This window comes from Antedon bifida, chromosome 6 (genome assembly GCF_963402885.1).
Source record: "Antedon bifida chromosome 6, ecAntBifi1.1, whole genome shotgun sequence".
NCBI classification, from domain to species: domain Eukaryota; kingdom Metazoa; phylum Echinodermata; class Crinoidea; order Comatulida; family Antedonidae; genus Antedon; species Antedon bifida.
Window position 1 is genome coordinate 8,488,986 of NC_136231.1, and position 14,401 is coordinate 8,503,386.

A 14,401-nucleotide genomic window follows, 5' to 3' on the forward strand; every position below is an offset into this window, starting at 1 on the left:
TTGAACCGCAAGTTAACGAATGTCTACAACCATACCACGTTGAAAACACCGGTTCTCGTCCGATCACAGCAGTTAAACAACGTCGGGCCTGGTTAGTACTTGGATGGGAGACCGCCTGGGAATACCTGGTGTCGTAGACCTATGTTTAACTTTTTTAAATTATACTAAACAAAATTTGTTTTACCTTTCAATTATGTTTTTATGACAGTAACAATAAGATCTATCTAAGGTATAATCTTGAACCGCAAGTAACCGAATGTCTACAACCATACCACGTTGAAAACACCGGTTCTCGTCCGATCACCGCAGTTAAACAACGTCGGGCCTGGTTAGTACTTGGATGGGAGACCGCCTGGGAATACCTGGTGTCGTAGACCTATGTTTAACTTTTTTTTAAATTATACTAAACAAAGTTTATTTTACCTTTCAATTATGTTTTTATGACAGTAACTATAAGATCTATCTAAGGTATAATCTTGAACCGCAAGTAACCGAATGTCTACAACCGTACCAGGTTGCCTGGGAATATCTGGTGTCGTACACCTGTGTTTATCTTTTTAATAATCCTAAAATATAGTCTTTTTTAAATGTTTAGATTTTGACAAATGTGTTTATACTGTTGATGATAGTATAAGTAAATAAATTCAAACTGTAACCGAAGTTAATCGAAAGTTTTTCAACTAAACTGCCTTGAAAACAACGGTTCTCGTCCGATCATTGAAGTTAAACAAGTTGTTGTTCAAAGACATGTTTGTTGTTGTATGTTGCTGCTGTGGTGACCGTACAAACGTCACTGTACTACGCGGGCGTCCACTTGTTTGCGCGTTTGCTTCTTAGCAACAAAGCGGCCTGAAGCGTTTGTACATGCCGCTATTGTGTTATGCTTCTTTGTACAGTGTTATTGTTTCTTTTATATTGTCTTTTTATTAATTAAAAAACGCCCAACTCAGTAACCGAATGTCTACGACCATACCACGTTGACAACACCGGTTCTCGTCCGATCACCGCAGTTAAACAACGTCGGGCCTGGTTAGTACTTGGATGGGAGACCGCCTGGGAATACCTGGTGTCGTAGACCTATGTTTAACTTTTTTTTAAATTATACTAAACAAAGTTTATTTTACATTTCAATTATGTTTTTATGACAGTAACTATAAGATCTATCTAAGGTATAATCTTGAACCGCAAGTAACCGAATGTCTACAACCGTACCAGGTTGCCTGGGAATATCTGGTGTCGTACACCTGTGTTTATCTTTTTAATAATCCTAAAATATAGTCTTTTTTAAATGTTTAGATTTTGACAAAATGTGTTTATACTGTTGATGATAGTATAAGTAAATAAATTCAAACTGTAACCGAAGTTAATCGAAAGTTTTTCAACTAAACTGCCTTGAAAACAACGGTTCTCGTCCGATCATTGAAGTTAAACAAGTTGTTGTTCAAAGACATGTTTGTTGTTGTATGTTGCTGCTGTGGTGACGGTACAAACGTCACTGTACTACGCGGGCGTCCACTTGTGTGCGCGTTTGCTTCTTAGCAACAAAGCGGCCTGAAGCTTTTGTACATGCCGCTATTGTGTTATGCTTCTTTGTACAGTGTTATTGTTTCTTTTATATTGTCTTTTTATTAATTAAAAAACGCCCAACTCAGTAACCGAATGTCTACGACCATACCACGTTGACAACACCGGTTCTCGTCCGATCACCGCAGTTAAACAACGTCGGGCCTGGTTAATACTTGGATGGGAGACCGCCTGGGAATACCTGGTGTCGTAGACTTATGTTTAACTTTTTTTAAATTATACTAAACAAAGTTTATTTTACCTTTCAATTATGTGTTTCTTGAACAGAAGTGTGTGCAAATACCAAAGTCATGGTTTCAGCAGCTGCTAATTTGAATCCTAGAAAATGTTCTATAATAAATTCCAAAGGTATTAGGTTATAGGATATATGTGTTTGTAGAGATTAAGACAGTAACTATAAGATCTCTATAATCTTGAACCGCAAGTAAACGAATGTCTACAACCATACCACGTTGAAAACACCGGTTCTCGTCCGATCACCGCAGTTAAACAACGTCGGGCCTGGTTAGTACTTGGATGGGAGACCGCCTGGGAATACCTGGTGTCGTAGACCTATGTTTAACTTTTTTAAATTATACTAAACAAAATTTGTTTTACCTTTCAATTATGTTTTTATGACAGTAACAATAAGATCTATCTAAGGTATAATCTTGAACCGCAAGTAACCGAATGTCTACAACCATACCACGTTGAAAACACCGGTTCTCGTCCGATCACCGCAGTTAAACAACGTCGGGCCTGGTTAGTACTTGGATGGGAGACCGCCTGGGAATACCTGGTGTCGTAGACCTATGTTTAACTTTTTTTTAAATTATACTAAACAAAGTTTATTTTACCTTTCAATTATGTTTTTATGACAGTAACTATAAGATCTATCTAAGGTATAATCTTGAACCGCAAGTAACCGAATGTCTACAACCGTACCAGGTTGCCTGGGAATATCTGGTGTCGTACACCTGTGTTTATCTTTTTAATAATCCTAAAATATAGTCTTTTTTAAATGTTTAGATTTTGACAAATGTGTTTATACTGTTGATGATAGTATAAGTAAATAAATTCAAACTGTAACCGAAGTTAATCGAAAGTTTTTCAACTAAACTGCCTTGAAAACAACGGTTCTCGTCCGATCATTGAAGTTAAACAAGTTGTTGTTCAAAGACATGTTTGTTGTTGTATGTTGCTGCTGTGGTGACCGTACAAACGTCACTGTACTACGCGGGCGTCCACTTGTTTGCGCGTTTGCTTCTTAGCAACAAAGCGGCCTGAAGCGTTTGTACATGCCGCTATTGTGTTATGCTTCTTTGTACAGTGTTATTGTTTCTTTTATATTGTCTTTTTATTAATTAAAAAACGCCCAACTCAGTAACCGAATGTCTACGACCATACCACGTTGACAACACCGGTTCTCGTCCGATCACCGCAGTTAAACAACGTCGGGCCTGGTTAGTACTTGGATGGGAGACCGCCTGGGAATACCTGGTGTCGTAGACCTATGTTTAACTTTTTTTTAAATTATACTAAACAAAGTTTATTTTACCTTTCAATTATGTTTTTATGACAGTAACTATAAGATCTATCTAAGGTATAATCTTGAACCGCAAGTAACCGAATGTCTACAACCGTACCAGGTTGCCTGGGAATATCTGGTGTCGTACACCTGTGTTTATCTTTTTAATAATCCTAAAATATAGTCTTTTTTAAATGTTTAGATTTTGACAAAATGTGTTTATACTGTTGATGATAGTATAAGTAAATAAATTCAAACTGTAACCGAAGTTAATCGAAAGTTTTTCAACTAAACTGCCTTGAAAACAACGGTTCTCGTCCGATCATTGAAGTTAAACAAGTTGTTGTTCAAAGACATGTTTGTTGTTGTATGTTGCTGCTGTGGTGACGGTACAAACGTCACTGTACTACGCGGGCGTCCACTTGTGTGCGCGTTTGCTTCTTAGCAACAAAGCGGCCTGAAGCTTTTGTACATGCCGCTATTGTGTTATGCTTCTTTGTACAGTGTTATTGTTTCTTTTATATTGTCTTTTTATTAATTAAAAAACGCCCAACTCAGTAACCGAATGTCTACGACCATACCACGTTGACAACACCGGTTCTCGTCCGATCACCGCAGTTAAACAACGTCGGGCCTGGTTAGTACTTGGATGGGAGACCGCCTGGGAATACCTGGTGTCGTAGACTTATGTTTAACTTTTTTTAAATTATACTAAACAAAGTTTATTTTACCTTTCAATTATGTGTTTCTTGAACAGAAGTGTGTGCAAATACCAAAGTCATGGTTTCATGACCTTTCAATTATGTTTTTATGACAGTAACAATAAGATCTATCTAAGGTATAATCTTGAACCGCAAGTAACCGAATGTCTACAACCATACCACGTTGAAAACACCGGTTCTCGTCCGATCACCGCAGTTAAACAACGTCGGGCCTGGTTAGTACTTGGATGGGAGACCGCTGCTGTGGTGACCGTACAAACGTCACTGTACTACGCGGGCGTCCACTTGTGTGCGCGTTTGCTTCTTAGCAACAAAGCGGCCTGAAGCTTTTGTACATGCCGCTATTGTGTTATGCTTCTTTGTACAGTGTTATTGTTTCTTTTATATTGTCTTTTTATTAATTAAAAAACGCCCAACTCAGTAACCGAATGTCTACGACCATACCACGTTGACAACACCGGTTCTCGTCCGATCACCGCAGTTAAACAACGTCGGGCCTGGTTAGTACTTGGATGGGAGACCGCCTGGGAATACCTGGTGTCGTAGACTTATGTTTAACTTTTTTTAAATTATACTAAACAAAGTTTATTTTACCTTTCAATTATGTGTTTCTTGAACAGAAGTGTGTGCAAATACCAAAGTCATGGTTTCAGCAGCTGCTAATTTGAATCCTAGAAAATGTTCTATAATAAATTCCAAAGGTATTAGGTTATAGGATATATGTGTTTGTAGAGATTAAGACAGTAACTATAAGATCTCTATAATCTTGAACCGCAAGTTAACGAATGTCTACAACCATACCACGTTGAAAACACCGGTTCTCGTCCGATCACAGCAGTTAAACAACGTCGGGCCTGGTTAGTACTTGGATGGGAGACCGCCTGGGAATACCTGGTGTCGTAGACCTATGTTTAACTTTTTTAAATTATACTAAACAAAATTTGTTTTACCTTTCAATTATGTTTTTATGACAGTAACAATAAGATCTATCTAAGGTATAATCTTGAACCGCAAGTAACCGAATGTCTACAACCATACCACGTTGAAAACACCGGTTCTCGTCCGATCACCGCAGTTAAACAACGTCGGGCCTGGTTAGTACTTGGATGGGAGACCGCCTGGGAATACCTGGTGTCGTAGACCTATGTTTAACTTTTTTTAAAATTATACTAAACAAAGTTTATTTTACCTTTCAATTATGTTTTTATGACAGTAACTATAAGATCTATCTAAGGTATAATCTTGAACCGCAAGTAACCGAATGTCTACAACCGTACCAGGTTGCCTGGGAATATCTGGTGTCGTACACCTGTGTTTATCTTTTTAATAATCCTAAAATATAGTCTTTTTTAAATGTTTAGATTTTGACAAATGTGTTTATACTGTTGATGATAGTATAAGTAAATAAATTCAAACTGTAACCGAAGTTAATCGAAAGTTTTTCAACTAAACTGCCTTGAAAACAACGGTTCTCGTCCGATCATTGAAGTTAAACAAGTTGTTGTTCAAAGACATGTTTGTTGTTGTATGTTGCTGCTGTGGTGACCGTACAAACGTCACTGTACTACGCGGGCGTCCACTTGTTTGCGCGTTTGCTTCTTAGCAACAAAGCGGCCTGAAGCGTTTGTACATGCCGCTATTGTGTTATGCTTCTTTGTACAGTGTTATTGTTTCTTTTATATTGTCTTTTTATTAATTAAAAAACGCCCAACTCAGTAACCGAATGTCTACGACCATACCACGTTGACAACACCGAATGTCTACAACCGTACCAGGTTGCCTGGGAATATCTGGTGTCGTACACCTGTGTTTATCTTTTTAATAATCCTAAAATATAGTCTTTTTTAAATGTTTAGATTTTGACAAAATGTGTTTATACTGTTGATGATAGTATAAGTAAATAAATTCAAACTGTAACCGAAGTTAATCGAAAGTTTTTCAACTAAACTGCCTTGAAAACAACGGTTCTCGTCCGATCATTGAAGTTAAACAAGTTGTTGTTCAAAGACATGTTTGTTGTTGTATGTTGCTGCTGTGGTGACCGTACAAACGTCACTGTACTACGCGGGCGTCCACTTGTGTGCGCGTTTGCTTCTTAGCAACAAAGAAAAAAACGCCCAACTCAGTAACCGAATGTCTACGACCATACCACGTTGACAACACCGGTTCTCGTCCGATCACCGCAGTTAAACAACGTCGGGCCTGGTTAATACTTGGATGGGAGACCGCCTGGGAATACCTGGTGTCGTAGACTTATGTTTAACTTTTTTTAAATTATACTAAACAAAGTTTATTTTACCTTTCAATTATGTGTTTCTTGAACAGAAGTGTGTGCAAATACCAAAGTCATGGTTTCAGCAGCTGCTAATTTGAATCCTAGAAAATGTTCTATAATAAATTCCAAAGGTATTAGGTTATAGGATATATGTGTTTGTAGAGATTAAGACAGTAACTATAAGATCTCTATAATCTTGAACCGCAAGTAAACGAATGTCTACAACCATACCACGTTGAAAACACCGGTTCTCGTCCGATCACCGCAGTTAAACAACGTCGGGCCTGGTTAGTACTTGGATGGGAGACCGCCTGGGAATACCTGGTGTCGTAGACCTATGTTTAACTTTTTTTAAAATTATACTAAACAAAGTTTATTTTACCTTTCAATTATGTTTTTATGACAGTAACTATAAGATCTATCTAAGGTATAATCTTGAACCGCAAGTAACCGAATGTCTACAACCATACCACGTTGAAAACACCGGTTCTCGTCCGATCACCGCAGTTAAACAACGTCGGGCCTGGTTAGTACTTGGATGGGAGACCGCCTGGGAATACCTGGTGTCGTAGACCTATGTTTAACTTTTTTTAAAATTATACTAAACAAAGTTTATTTTACCTTTCAATTATGTTTTTATGACAGTAACTATAAGATCTATCTAAGGTATAATCTTGAACCGCAAGTAACCGAATGTCTACAACCGTACCAGGTTGCCTGGGAATATCTGGTGTCGTACACCTGTGTTTATCTTTTTAATAATCCTAAAATATAGTCTTTTTTAAATGTTTAGATTTTGACAAATGTGTTTATACTGTTGATGATAGTATAAGTAAATAAATTCAAACTGTAACCGAAGTTAATCGAAAGTTTTTCAACTAAACTGCCTTGAAAACAACGGTTCTCGTCCGATCATTGAAGTTAAACAAGTTGTTGTTCAAAGACATGTTTGTTGTTGTATGTTGCTGCTGTGGTGACCGTACAAACGTCACTGTACTACGCGGGCGTCCACTTGTTTGCGCGTTTGCTTCTTAGCAACAAAGCGGCCTGAAGCGTTTGTACATGCCGCTATTGTGTTATGCTTCTTTGTACAGTGTTATTGTTTCTTTTATATTGTCTTTTTATTAATTAAAAAACGCCCAACTCAGTAACCGAATGTCTACGACCATACCACGTTGACAACACCGGTTCTCGTCCGATCACCGCAGTTAAACAACGTCGGGCCTGGTTAGTACTTGGATGGGAGACCGCCTGGGAATACCTGGTGTCGTAGACCTATGTTTAACTTTTTTTTAAATTATACTAAACAAAGTTTATTTTACCTTTCAATTATGTTTTTATGACAGTAACTATAAGATCTATCTAAGGTATAATCTTGAACCGCAAGTAACCGAATGTCTACAACCGTACCAGGTTGCCTGGGAATATCTGGTGTCGTACACCTGTGTTTATCTTTTTAATAATCCTAAAATATAGTCTTTTTTAAATGTTTAGATTTTGACAAAATGTGTTTATACTGTTGATGATAGTATAAGTAAATAAATTCAAACTGTAACCGAAGTTAATCGAAAGTTTTTCAACTAAACTGCCTTGAAAACAACGGTTCTCGTCCGATCATTGAAGTTAAACAAGTTGTTGTTCAAAGACATGTTTGTTGTTGTATGTTGCTGCTGTGGTGACCGTACAAACGTCACTGTACTACGCGGGCGTCCACTTGTTTGCGCGTTTGCTTCTTAGCAACAAAGCGGCCTGAAGCGTTTGTACATGCCGCTATTGTGTTATGCTTCTTTGTACAGTGTTATTGTTTCTTTTATATTGTCTTTTTATTAATTAAAAAACGCCCAACTCAGTAACCGAATGTCTACGACCATACCACGTTGACAACACCGGTTCTCGTCCGATCACCGCAGTTAAACAACGTCGGGCCTGGTTAGTACTTGGATGGGAGACCGCCTGGGAATACCTGGTGTCGTAGACCTATGTTTAACTTTTTTTAAATTATACTAAACAAAGTTTATTTTACCTTTCAATTATGTGTTTCTTGAACAGAAGTGTGTGCAAATACCAAAGTCATGGTTTCATGACCTTTCAATTATGTTTTTATGACAGTAACAATAAGATCTATCTAAGGTATAATCTTGAACCGCAAGTAACCGAATGTCTACAACCATACCACGTTGAAAACACCGGTTCTCGTCCGATCACCGCAGTTAAACAACGTCGGGCCTGGTTAGTACTTGGATGGGAGACCGCTGCTGTGGTGACCGTACAAACGTCACTGTACTACGCGGGCGTCCACTTGTGTGCGCGTTTGCTTCTTAGCAACAAAGCGGCCTGAAGCTTTTGTACATGCCGCTATTGTGTTATGCTTCTTTGTACAGTGTTATTGTTTCTTTTATATTGTCTTTTTATTAATTAAAAAACGCCCAACTCAGTAACCGAATGTCTACGACCATACCACGTTGACAACACCGGTTCTCGTCCGATCACCGCAGTTAAACAACGTCGGGCCTGGTTAGTACTTGGATGGGAGACCGCCTGGGAATACCTGGTGTCGTAGACTTATGTTTAACTTTTTTTAAATTATACTAAACAAAGTTTATTTTACCTTTCAATTATGTGTTTCTTGAACAGAAGTGTGTGCAAATACCAAAGTCATGGTTTCAGCAGCTGCTAATTTGAATCCTAGAAAATGTTCTATAATAAATTCCAAAGGTATTAGGTTATAGGATATATGTGTTTGTAGAGATTAAGACAGTAACTATAAGATCTCTATAATCTTGAACCGCAAGTTAACGAATGTCTACAACCATACCACGTTGAAAACACCGGTTCTCGTCCGATCACAGCAGTTAAACAACGTCGGGCCTGGTTAGTACTTGGATGGGAGACCGCCTGGGAATACCTGGTGTCGTAGACCTATGTTTAACTTTTTTAAATTATACTAAACAAAATTTGTTTTACCTTTCAATTATGTTTTTATGACAGTAACAATAAGATCTATCTAAGGTATAATCTTGAACCGCAAGTAACCGAATGTCTACAACCATACCACGTTGAAAACACCGGTTCTCGTCCGATCACCGCAGTTAAACAACGTCGGGCCTGGTTAGTACTTGGATGGGAGACCGCCTGGGAATACCTGGTGTCGTAGACCTATGTTTAACTTTTTTTAAAATTATACTAAACAAAGTTTATTTTACCTTTCAATTATGTTTTTATGACAGTAACTATAAGATCTATCTAAGGTATAATCTTGAACCGCAAGTAACCGAATGTCTACAACCGTACCAGGTTGCCTGGGAATATCTGGTGTCGTACACCTGTGTTTATCTTTTTAATAATCCTAAAATATAGTCTTTTTTAAATGTTTAGATTTTGACAAATGTGTTTATACTGTTGATGATAGTATAAGTAAATAAATTCAAACTGTAACCGAAGTTAATCGAAAGTTTTTCAACTAAACTGCCTTGAAAACAACGGTTCTCGTCCGATCATTGAAGTTAAACAAGTTGTTGTTCAAAGACATGTTTGTTGTTGTATGTTGCTGCTGTGGTGACCGTACAAACGTCACTGTACTACGCGGGCGTCCACTTGTTTGCGCGTTTGCTTCTTAGCAACAAAGCGGCCTGAAGCGTTTGTACATGCCGCTATTGTGTTATGCTTCTTTGTACAGTGTTATTGTTTCTTTTATATTGTCTTTTTATTAATTAAAAAACGCCCAACTCAGTAACCGAATGTCTACGACCATACCACGTTGACAACACCGAATGTCTACAACCGTACCAGGTTGCCTGGGAATATCTGGTGTCGTACACCTGTGTTTATCTTTTTAATAATCCTAAAATATAGTCTTTTTTAAATGTTTAGATTTTGACAAAATGTGTTTATACTGTTGATGATAGTATAAGTAAATAAATTCAAACTGTAACCGAAGTTAATCGAAAGTTTTTCAACTAAACTGCCTTGAAAACAACGGTTCTCGTCCGATCATTGAAGTTAAACAAGTTGTTGTTCAAAGACATGTTTGTTGTTGTATGTTGCTGCTGTGGTGACCGTACAAACGTCACTGTACTACGCGGGCGTCCACTTGTGTGCGCGTTTGCTTCTTAGCAACAAAGAAAAAAACGCCCAACTCAGTAACCGAATGTCTACGACCATACCACGTTGACAACACCGGTTCTCGTCCGATCACCGCAGTTAAACAACGTCGGGCCTGGTTAATACTTGGATGGGAGACCGCCTGGGAATACCTGGTGTCGTAGACTTATGTTTAACTTTTTTTAAATTATACTAAACAAAGTTTATTTTACCTTTCAATTATGTGTTTCTTGAACAGAAGTGTGTGCAAATACCAAAGTCATGGTTTCAGCAGCTGCTAATTTGAATCCTAGAAAATGTTCTATAATAAATTCCAAAGGTATTAGGTTATAGGATATATGTGTTTGTAGAGATTAAGACAGTAACTATAAGATCTCTATAATCTTGAACCGCAAGTAAACGAATGTCTACAACCATACCACGTTGAAAACACCGGTTCTCGTCCGATCACCGCAGTTAAACAACGTCGGGCCTGGTTAGTACTTGGATGGGAGACCGCCTGGGAATACCTGGTGTCGTAGACCTATGTTTAACTTTTTTTAAAATTATACTAAACAAAGTTTATTTTACCTTTCAATTATGTTTTTATGACAGTAACTATAAGATCTATCTAAGGTATAATCTTGAACCGCAAGTAACCGAATGTCTACAACCATACCACGTTGAAAACACCGGTTCTCGTCCGATCACCGCAGTTAAACAACGTCGGGCCTGGTTAGTACTTGGATGGGAGACCGCCTGGGAATACCTGGTGTCGTAGACCTATGTTTAACTTTTTTTAAAATTATACTAAACAAAGTTTATTTTACCTTTCAATTATGTTTTTATGACAGTAACTATAAGATCTATCTAAGGTATAATCTTGAACCGCAAGTAACCGAATGTCTACAACCGTACCAGGTTGCCTGGGAATATCTGGTGTCGTACACCTGTGTTTATCTTTTTAATAATCCTAAAATATAGTCTTTTTTAAATGTTTAGATTTTGACAAATGTGTTTATACTGTTGATGATAGTATAAGTAAATAAATTCAAACTGTAACCGAAGTTAATCGAAAGTTTTTCAACTAAACTGCCTTGAAAACAACGGTTCTCGTCCGATCATTGAAGTTAAACAAGTTGTTGTTCAAAGACATGTTTGTTGTTGTATGTTGCTGCTGTGGTGACCGTACAAACGTCACTGTACTACGCGGGCGTCCACTTGTTTGCGCGTTTGCTTCTTAGCAACAAAGCGGCCTGAAGCGTTTGTACATGCCGCTATTGTGTTATGCTTCTTTGTACAGTGTTATTGTTTCTTTTATATTGTCTTTTTATTAATTAAAAAACGCCCAACTCAGTAACCGAATGTCTACGACCATACCACGTTGACAACACCGGTTCTCGTCCGATCACCGCAGTTAAACAACGTCGGGCCTGGTTAGTACTTGGATGGGAGACCGCCTGGGAATACCTGGTGTCGTAGACCTATGTTTAACTTTTTTTTAAATTATACTAAACAAAGTTTATTTTACCTTTCAATTATGTTTTTATGACAGTAACTATAAGATCTATCTAAGGTATAATCTTGAACCGCAAGTAACCGAATGTCTACAACCGTACCAGGTTGCCTGGGAATATCTGGTGTCGTACACCTGTGTTTATCTTTTTAATAATCCTAAAATATAGTCTTTTTTAAATGTTTAGATTTTGACAAAATGTGTTTATACTGTTGATGATAGTATAAGTAAATAAATTCAAACTGTAACCGAAGTTAATCGAAAGTTTTTCAACTAAACTGCCTTGAAAACAACGGTTCTCGTCCGATCATTGAAGTTAAACAAGTTGTTGTTCAAAGACATGTTTGTTGTTGTATGTTGCTGCTGTGGTGACCGTACAAACGTCACTGTACTACGCGGGCGTCCACTTGTTTGCGCGTTTGCTTCTTAGCAACAAAGCGGCCTGAAGCGTTTGTACATGCCGCTATTGTGTTATGCTTCTTTGTACAGTGTTATTGTTTCTTTTATATTGTCTTTTTATTAATTAAAAAACGCCCAACTCAGTAACCGAATGTCTACGACCATACCACGTTGACAACACCGGTTCTCGTCCGATCACCGCAGTTAAACAACGTCGGGCCTGGTTAGTACTTGGATGGGAGACCGCCTGGGAATACCTGGTGTCGTAGACCTATGTTTAACTTTTTTTTAAATTATACTAAACAAAGTTTATTTTACCTTTCAATTATGTGTTTCTTGAACAGAAGTGTGTGCAAATACCAAAGTCATGGTTTCAGCAGCTGCTAATTTGAATCCTAGAAAATGTTCTATAATAAATTCCAAAGGTATTAGGTTATAGGATATATGTGTTTGTAGAGATTAAGACAGTAACTATAAGATCTCTATAATCTTGAACCGCAAGTAAACGAATGTCTACAACCATACCACGTTGAAAACACCGGTTCTCGTCCGATCACCGCAGTTAAACAACGTCGGGCCTGGTTAGTACTTGGATGGGAGACCGCCTGGGAATACCTGGTGTCGTAGACCTATGTTTAACTTTTTTAAATTATACTAAACAAAATTTGTTTTACCTTTCAATTATGTTTTTATGACAGTAACAATAAGATCTATCTAAGGTATAATCTTGAACCGCAAGTAACCGAATGTCTACAACCATACCACGTTGAAAACACCGGTTCTCGTCCGATCACCGCAGTTAAACAACGTCGGGCCTGGTTAGTACTTGGATGGGAGACCGCCTGGGAATACCTGGTGTCGTAGACCTATGTTTAACTTTTTTTTAAATTATACTAAACAAAGTTTATTTTACCTTTCAATTATGTTTTTATGACAGTAACTATAAGATCTATCTAAGGTATAATCTTGAACCGCAAGTAACCGAATGTCTACAACCGTACCAGGTTGCCTGGGAATATCTGGTGTCGTACACCTGTGTTTATCTTTTTAATAATCCTAAAATATAGTCTTTTTTAAATGTTTAGATTTTGACAAATGTGTTTATACTGTTGATGATAGTATAAGTAAATAAATTCAAACTGTAACCGAAGTTAATCGAAAGTTTTTCAACTAAACTGCCTTGAAAACAACGGTTCTCGTCCGATCATTGAAGTTAAACAAGTTGTTGTTCAAAGACATGTTTGTTGTTGTATGTTGCTGCTGTGGTGACCGTACAAACGTCACTGTACTACGCGGGCGTCCACTTGTTTGCGCGTTTGCTTCTTAGCAACAAAGCGGCCTGAAGCGTTTGTACATGCCGCTATTGTGTTATGCTTCTTTGTACAGTGTTATTGTTTCTTTTATATTGTCTTTTTATTAATTAAAAAACGCCCAACTCAGTAACCGAATGTCTACGACCATACCACGTTGACAACACCGGTTCTCGTCCGATCACCGCAGTTAAACAACGTCGGGCCTGGTTAGTACTTGGATGGGAGACCGCCTGGGAATACCTGGTGTCGTAGACCTATGTTTAACTTTTTTTTAAATTATACTAAACAAAGTTTATTTTACCTTTCAATTATGTTTTTATGACAGTAACTATAAGATCTATCTAAGGTATAATCTTGAACCGCAAGTAACCGAATGTCTACAACCGTACCAGGTTGCCTGGGAATATCTGGTGTCGTACACCTGTGTTTATCTTTTTAATAATCCTAAAATATAGTCTTTTTTAAATGTTTAGATTTTGACAAAATGTGTTTATACTGTTGATGATAGTATAAGTAAATAAATTCAAACTGTAACCGAAGTTAATCGAAAGTTTTTCAACTAAACTGCCTTGAAAACAACGGTTCTCGTCCGATCATTGAAGTTAAACAAGTTGTTGTTCAAAGACATGTTTGTTGTTGTATGTTGCTGCTGTGGTGACCGTACAAACGTCACTGTACTACGCGGGCGTCCACTTGTTTGCGCGTTTGCTTCTTAGCAACAAAGCGGCCTGAAGCGTTTGTACATGCCGCTATTGTGTTATGCTTCTTTGTACAGTGTTATTGTTTCTTTTATATTGTCTTTTTATTAATTAAAAAACGCCCAACTCAGTAACCGAATGTCTACGACCATACCACGTTGACAACACCGGTTCTCGTCCGATCACCGCAGTTAAACAACGTCGGGCCTGGTTAGTACTTGGATGGGAGACCGCCTGGGAATACCTGGTGTCGTAGACCTATGTTTAACTTTTTTTTAAATTATACTAAACAAAGTTTATTTTACCT

General features: G+C 37.8%; 28 non-coding genes across 28 annotated transcripts; all 28 read left to right on the plus strand.

Annotated features, from left to right (window-relative positions):
• Nucleotides 1–21: 21 nt before the first annotated feature.
• Nucleotides 22–140, plus strand: LOC144846610 (5S ribosomal RNA). Its single transcript, XR_013613222.1, has one exon. It is a non-coding gene; the product is annotated as a 5S ribosomal RNA (ribosomal RNA).
• Nucleotides 141–258: 118 nt separating this feature from the next.
• LOC144846123 (5S ribosomal RNA) lies at nucleotides 259–377 on the plus strand. Its single transcript, XR_013612752.1, has one exon. It is a non-coding gene; the product is annotated as a 5S ribosomal RNA (ribosomal RNA).
• Nucleotides 378–959: 582 nt separating this feature from the next.
• Nucleotides 960–1,078, plus strand: LOC144846815 (5S ribosomal RNA). Its single transcript, XR_013613397.1, has one exon. It is a non-coding gene; the product is annotated as a 5S ribosomal RNA (ribosomal RNA).
• A 583-nt stretch (nucleotides 1,079–1,661) lies between these two features.
• Nucleotides 1,662–1,780, plus strand: LOC144846489 (5S ribosomal RNA). Its single transcript, XR_013613105.1, has one exon. It is a non-coding gene; the product is annotated as a 5S ribosomal RNA (ribosomal RNA).
• A 238-nt stretch (nucleotides 1,781–2,018) lies between these two features.
• On the plus strand, nucleotides 2,019–2,137 carry LOC144846124 (5S ribosomal RNA). Its single transcript, XR_013612753.1, has one exon. It is a non-coding gene; the product is annotated as a 5S ribosomal RNA (ribosomal RNA).
• A 118-nt stretch (nucleotides 2,138–2,255) lies between these two features.
• Nucleotides 2,256–2,374, plus strand: LOC144846125 (5S ribosomal RNA). Its single transcript, XR_013612754.1, has one exon. It is a non-coding gene; the product is annotated as a 5S ribosomal RNA (ribosomal RNA).
• A 582-nt stretch (nucleotides 2,375–2,956) lies between these two features.
• On the plus strand, nucleotides 2,957–3,075 carry LOC144846816 (5S ribosomal RNA). Its single transcript, XR_013613398.1, has one exon. It is a non-coding gene; the product is annotated as a 5S ribosomal RNA (ribosomal RNA).
• Nucleotides 3,076–3,658: 583 nt separating this feature from the next.
• Nucleotides 3,659–3,777, plus strand: LOC144847016 (5S ribosomal RNA). Its single transcript, XR_013613592.1, has one exon. It is a non-coding gene; the product is annotated as a 5S ribosomal RNA (ribosomal RNA).
• A 466-nt stretch (nucleotides 3,778–4,243) lies between these two features.
• LOC144847018 (5S ribosomal RNA) lies at nucleotides 4,244–4,362 on the plus strand. The gene has a single exon (XR_013613593.1). It is a non-coding gene; the product is annotated as a 5S ribosomal RNA (ribosomal RNA).
• Nucleotides 4,363–4,600: 238 nt separating this feature from the next.
• LOC144846611 (5S ribosomal RNA) lies at nucleotides 4,601–4,719 on the plus strand. The gene has a single exon (XR_013613223.1). It is a non-coding gene; the product is annotated as a 5S ribosomal RNA (ribosomal RNA).
• A 118-nt stretch (nucleotides 4,720–4,837) lies between these two features.
• On the plus strand, nucleotides 4,838–4,956 carry LOC144846128 (5S ribosomal RNA). The gene has a single exon (XR_013612756.1). It is a non-coding gene; the product is annotated as a 5S ribosomal RNA (ribosomal RNA).
• Nucleotides 4,957–5,948: 992 nt separating this feature from the next.
• LOC144846490 (5S ribosomal RNA) lies at nucleotides 5,949–6,067 on the plus strand. The gene has a single exon (XR_013613106.1). It is a non-coding gene; the product is annotated as a 5S ribosomal RNA (ribosomal RNA).
• Nucleotides 6,068–6,305: 238 nt separating this feature from the next.
• LOC144846129 (5S ribosomal RNA) lies at nucleotides 6,306–6,424 on the plus strand. Its single transcript, XR_013612757.1, has one exon. It is a non-coding gene; the product is annotated as a 5S ribosomal RNA (ribosomal RNA).
• Nucleotides 6,425–6,544: 120 nt separating this feature from the next.
• On the plus strand, nucleotides 6,545–6,663 carry LOC144846130 (5S ribosomal RNA). The gene has a single exon (XR_013612758.1). It is a non-coding gene; the product is annotated as a 5S ribosomal RNA (ribosomal RNA).
• Nucleotides 6,664–7,245: 582 nt separating this feature from the next.
• LOC144846817 (5S ribosomal RNA) lies at nucleotides 7,246–7,364 on the plus strand. The gene has a single exon (XR_013613399.1). It is a non-coding gene; the product is annotated as a 5S ribosomal RNA (ribosomal RNA).
• Nucleotides 7,365–7,947: 583 nt separating this feature from the next.
• On the plus strand, nucleotides 7,948–8,066 carry LOC144846818 (5S ribosomal RNA). Its single transcript, XR_013613400.1, has one exon. It is a non-coding gene; the product is annotated as a 5S ribosomal RNA (ribosomal RNA).
• A 466-nt stretch (nucleotides 8,067–8,532) lies between these two features.
• On the plus strand, nucleotides 8,533–8,651 carry LOC144847020 (5S ribosomal RNA). Its single transcript, XR_013613595.1, has one exon. It is a non-coding gene; the product is annotated as a 5S ribosomal RNA (ribosomal RNA).
• Nucleotides 8,652–8,889: 238 nt separating this feature from the next.
• LOC144846613 (5S ribosomal RNA) lies at nucleotides 8,890–9,008 on the plus strand. The gene has a single exon (XR_013613224.1). It is a non-coding gene; the product is annotated as a 5S ribosomal RNA (ribosomal RNA).
• A 118-nt stretch (nucleotides 9,009–9,126) lies between these two features.
• On the plus strand, nucleotides 9,127–9,245 carry LOC144846131 (5S ribosomal RNA). The gene has a single exon (XR_013612759.1). It is a non-coding gene; the product is annotated as a 5S ribosomal RNA (ribosomal RNA).
• Nucleotides 9,246–10,237: 992 nt separating this feature from the next.
• Nucleotides 10,238–10,356, plus strand: LOC144846491 (5S ribosomal RNA). The gene has a single exon (XR_013613107.1). It is a non-coding gene; the product is annotated as a 5S ribosomal RNA (ribosomal RNA).
• Nucleotides 10,357–10,594: 238 nt separating this feature from the next.
• Nucleotides 10,595–10,713, plus strand: LOC144846132 (5S ribosomal RNA). The gene has a single exon (XR_013612760.1). It is a non-coding gene; the product is annotated as a 5S ribosomal RNA (ribosomal RNA).
• A 120-nt stretch (nucleotides 10,714–10,833) lies between these two features.
• On the plus strand, nucleotides 10,834–10,952 carry LOC144846133 (5S ribosomal RNA). Its single transcript, XR_013612761.1, has one exon. It is a non-coding gene; the product is annotated as a 5S ribosomal RNA (ribosomal RNA).
• Nucleotides 10,953–11,534: 582 nt separating this feature from the next.
• On the plus strand, nucleotides 11,535–11,653 carry LOC144846819 (5S ribosomal RNA). The gene has a single exon (XR_013613401.1). It is a non-coding gene; the product is annotated as a 5S ribosomal RNA (ribosomal RNA).
• A 583-nt stretch (nucleotides 11,654–12,236) lies between these two features.
• LOC144846820 (5S ribosomal RNA) lies at nucleotides 12,237–12,355 on the plus strand. Its single transcript, XR_013613402.1, has one exon. It is a non-coding gene; the product is annotated as a 5S ribosomal RNA (ribosomal RNA).
• Nucleotides 12,356–12,594: 239 nt separating this feature from the next.
• On the plus strand, nucleotides 12,595–12,713 carry LOC144846134 (5S ribosomal RNA). The gene has a single exon (XR_013612762.1). It is a non-coding gene; the product is annotated as a 5S ribosomal RNA (ribosomal RNA).
• Nucleotides 12,714–12,831: 118 nt separating this feature from the next.
• Nucleotides 12,832–12,950, plus strand: LOC144846135 (5S ribosomal RNA). Its single transcript, XR_013612763.1, has one exon. It is a non-coding gene; the product is annotated as a 5S ribosomal RNA (ribosomal RNA).
• Nucleotides 12,951–13,532: 582 nt separating this feature from the next.
• Nucleotides 13,533–13,651, plus strand: LOC144846821 (5S ribosomal RNA). The gene has a single exon (XR_013613403.1). It is a non-coding gene; the product is annotated as a 5S ribosomal RNA (ribosomal RNA).
• Nucleotides 13,652–14,234: 583 nt separating this feature from the next.
• Nucleotides 14,235–14,353, plus strand: LOC144846823 (5S ribosomal RNA). Its single transcript, XR_013613405.1, has one exon. It is a non-coding gene; the product is annotated as a 5S ribosomal RNA (ribosomal RNA).
• The last annotated feature ends 48 nt before the right edge of the window (nucleotides 14,354–14,401 follow it).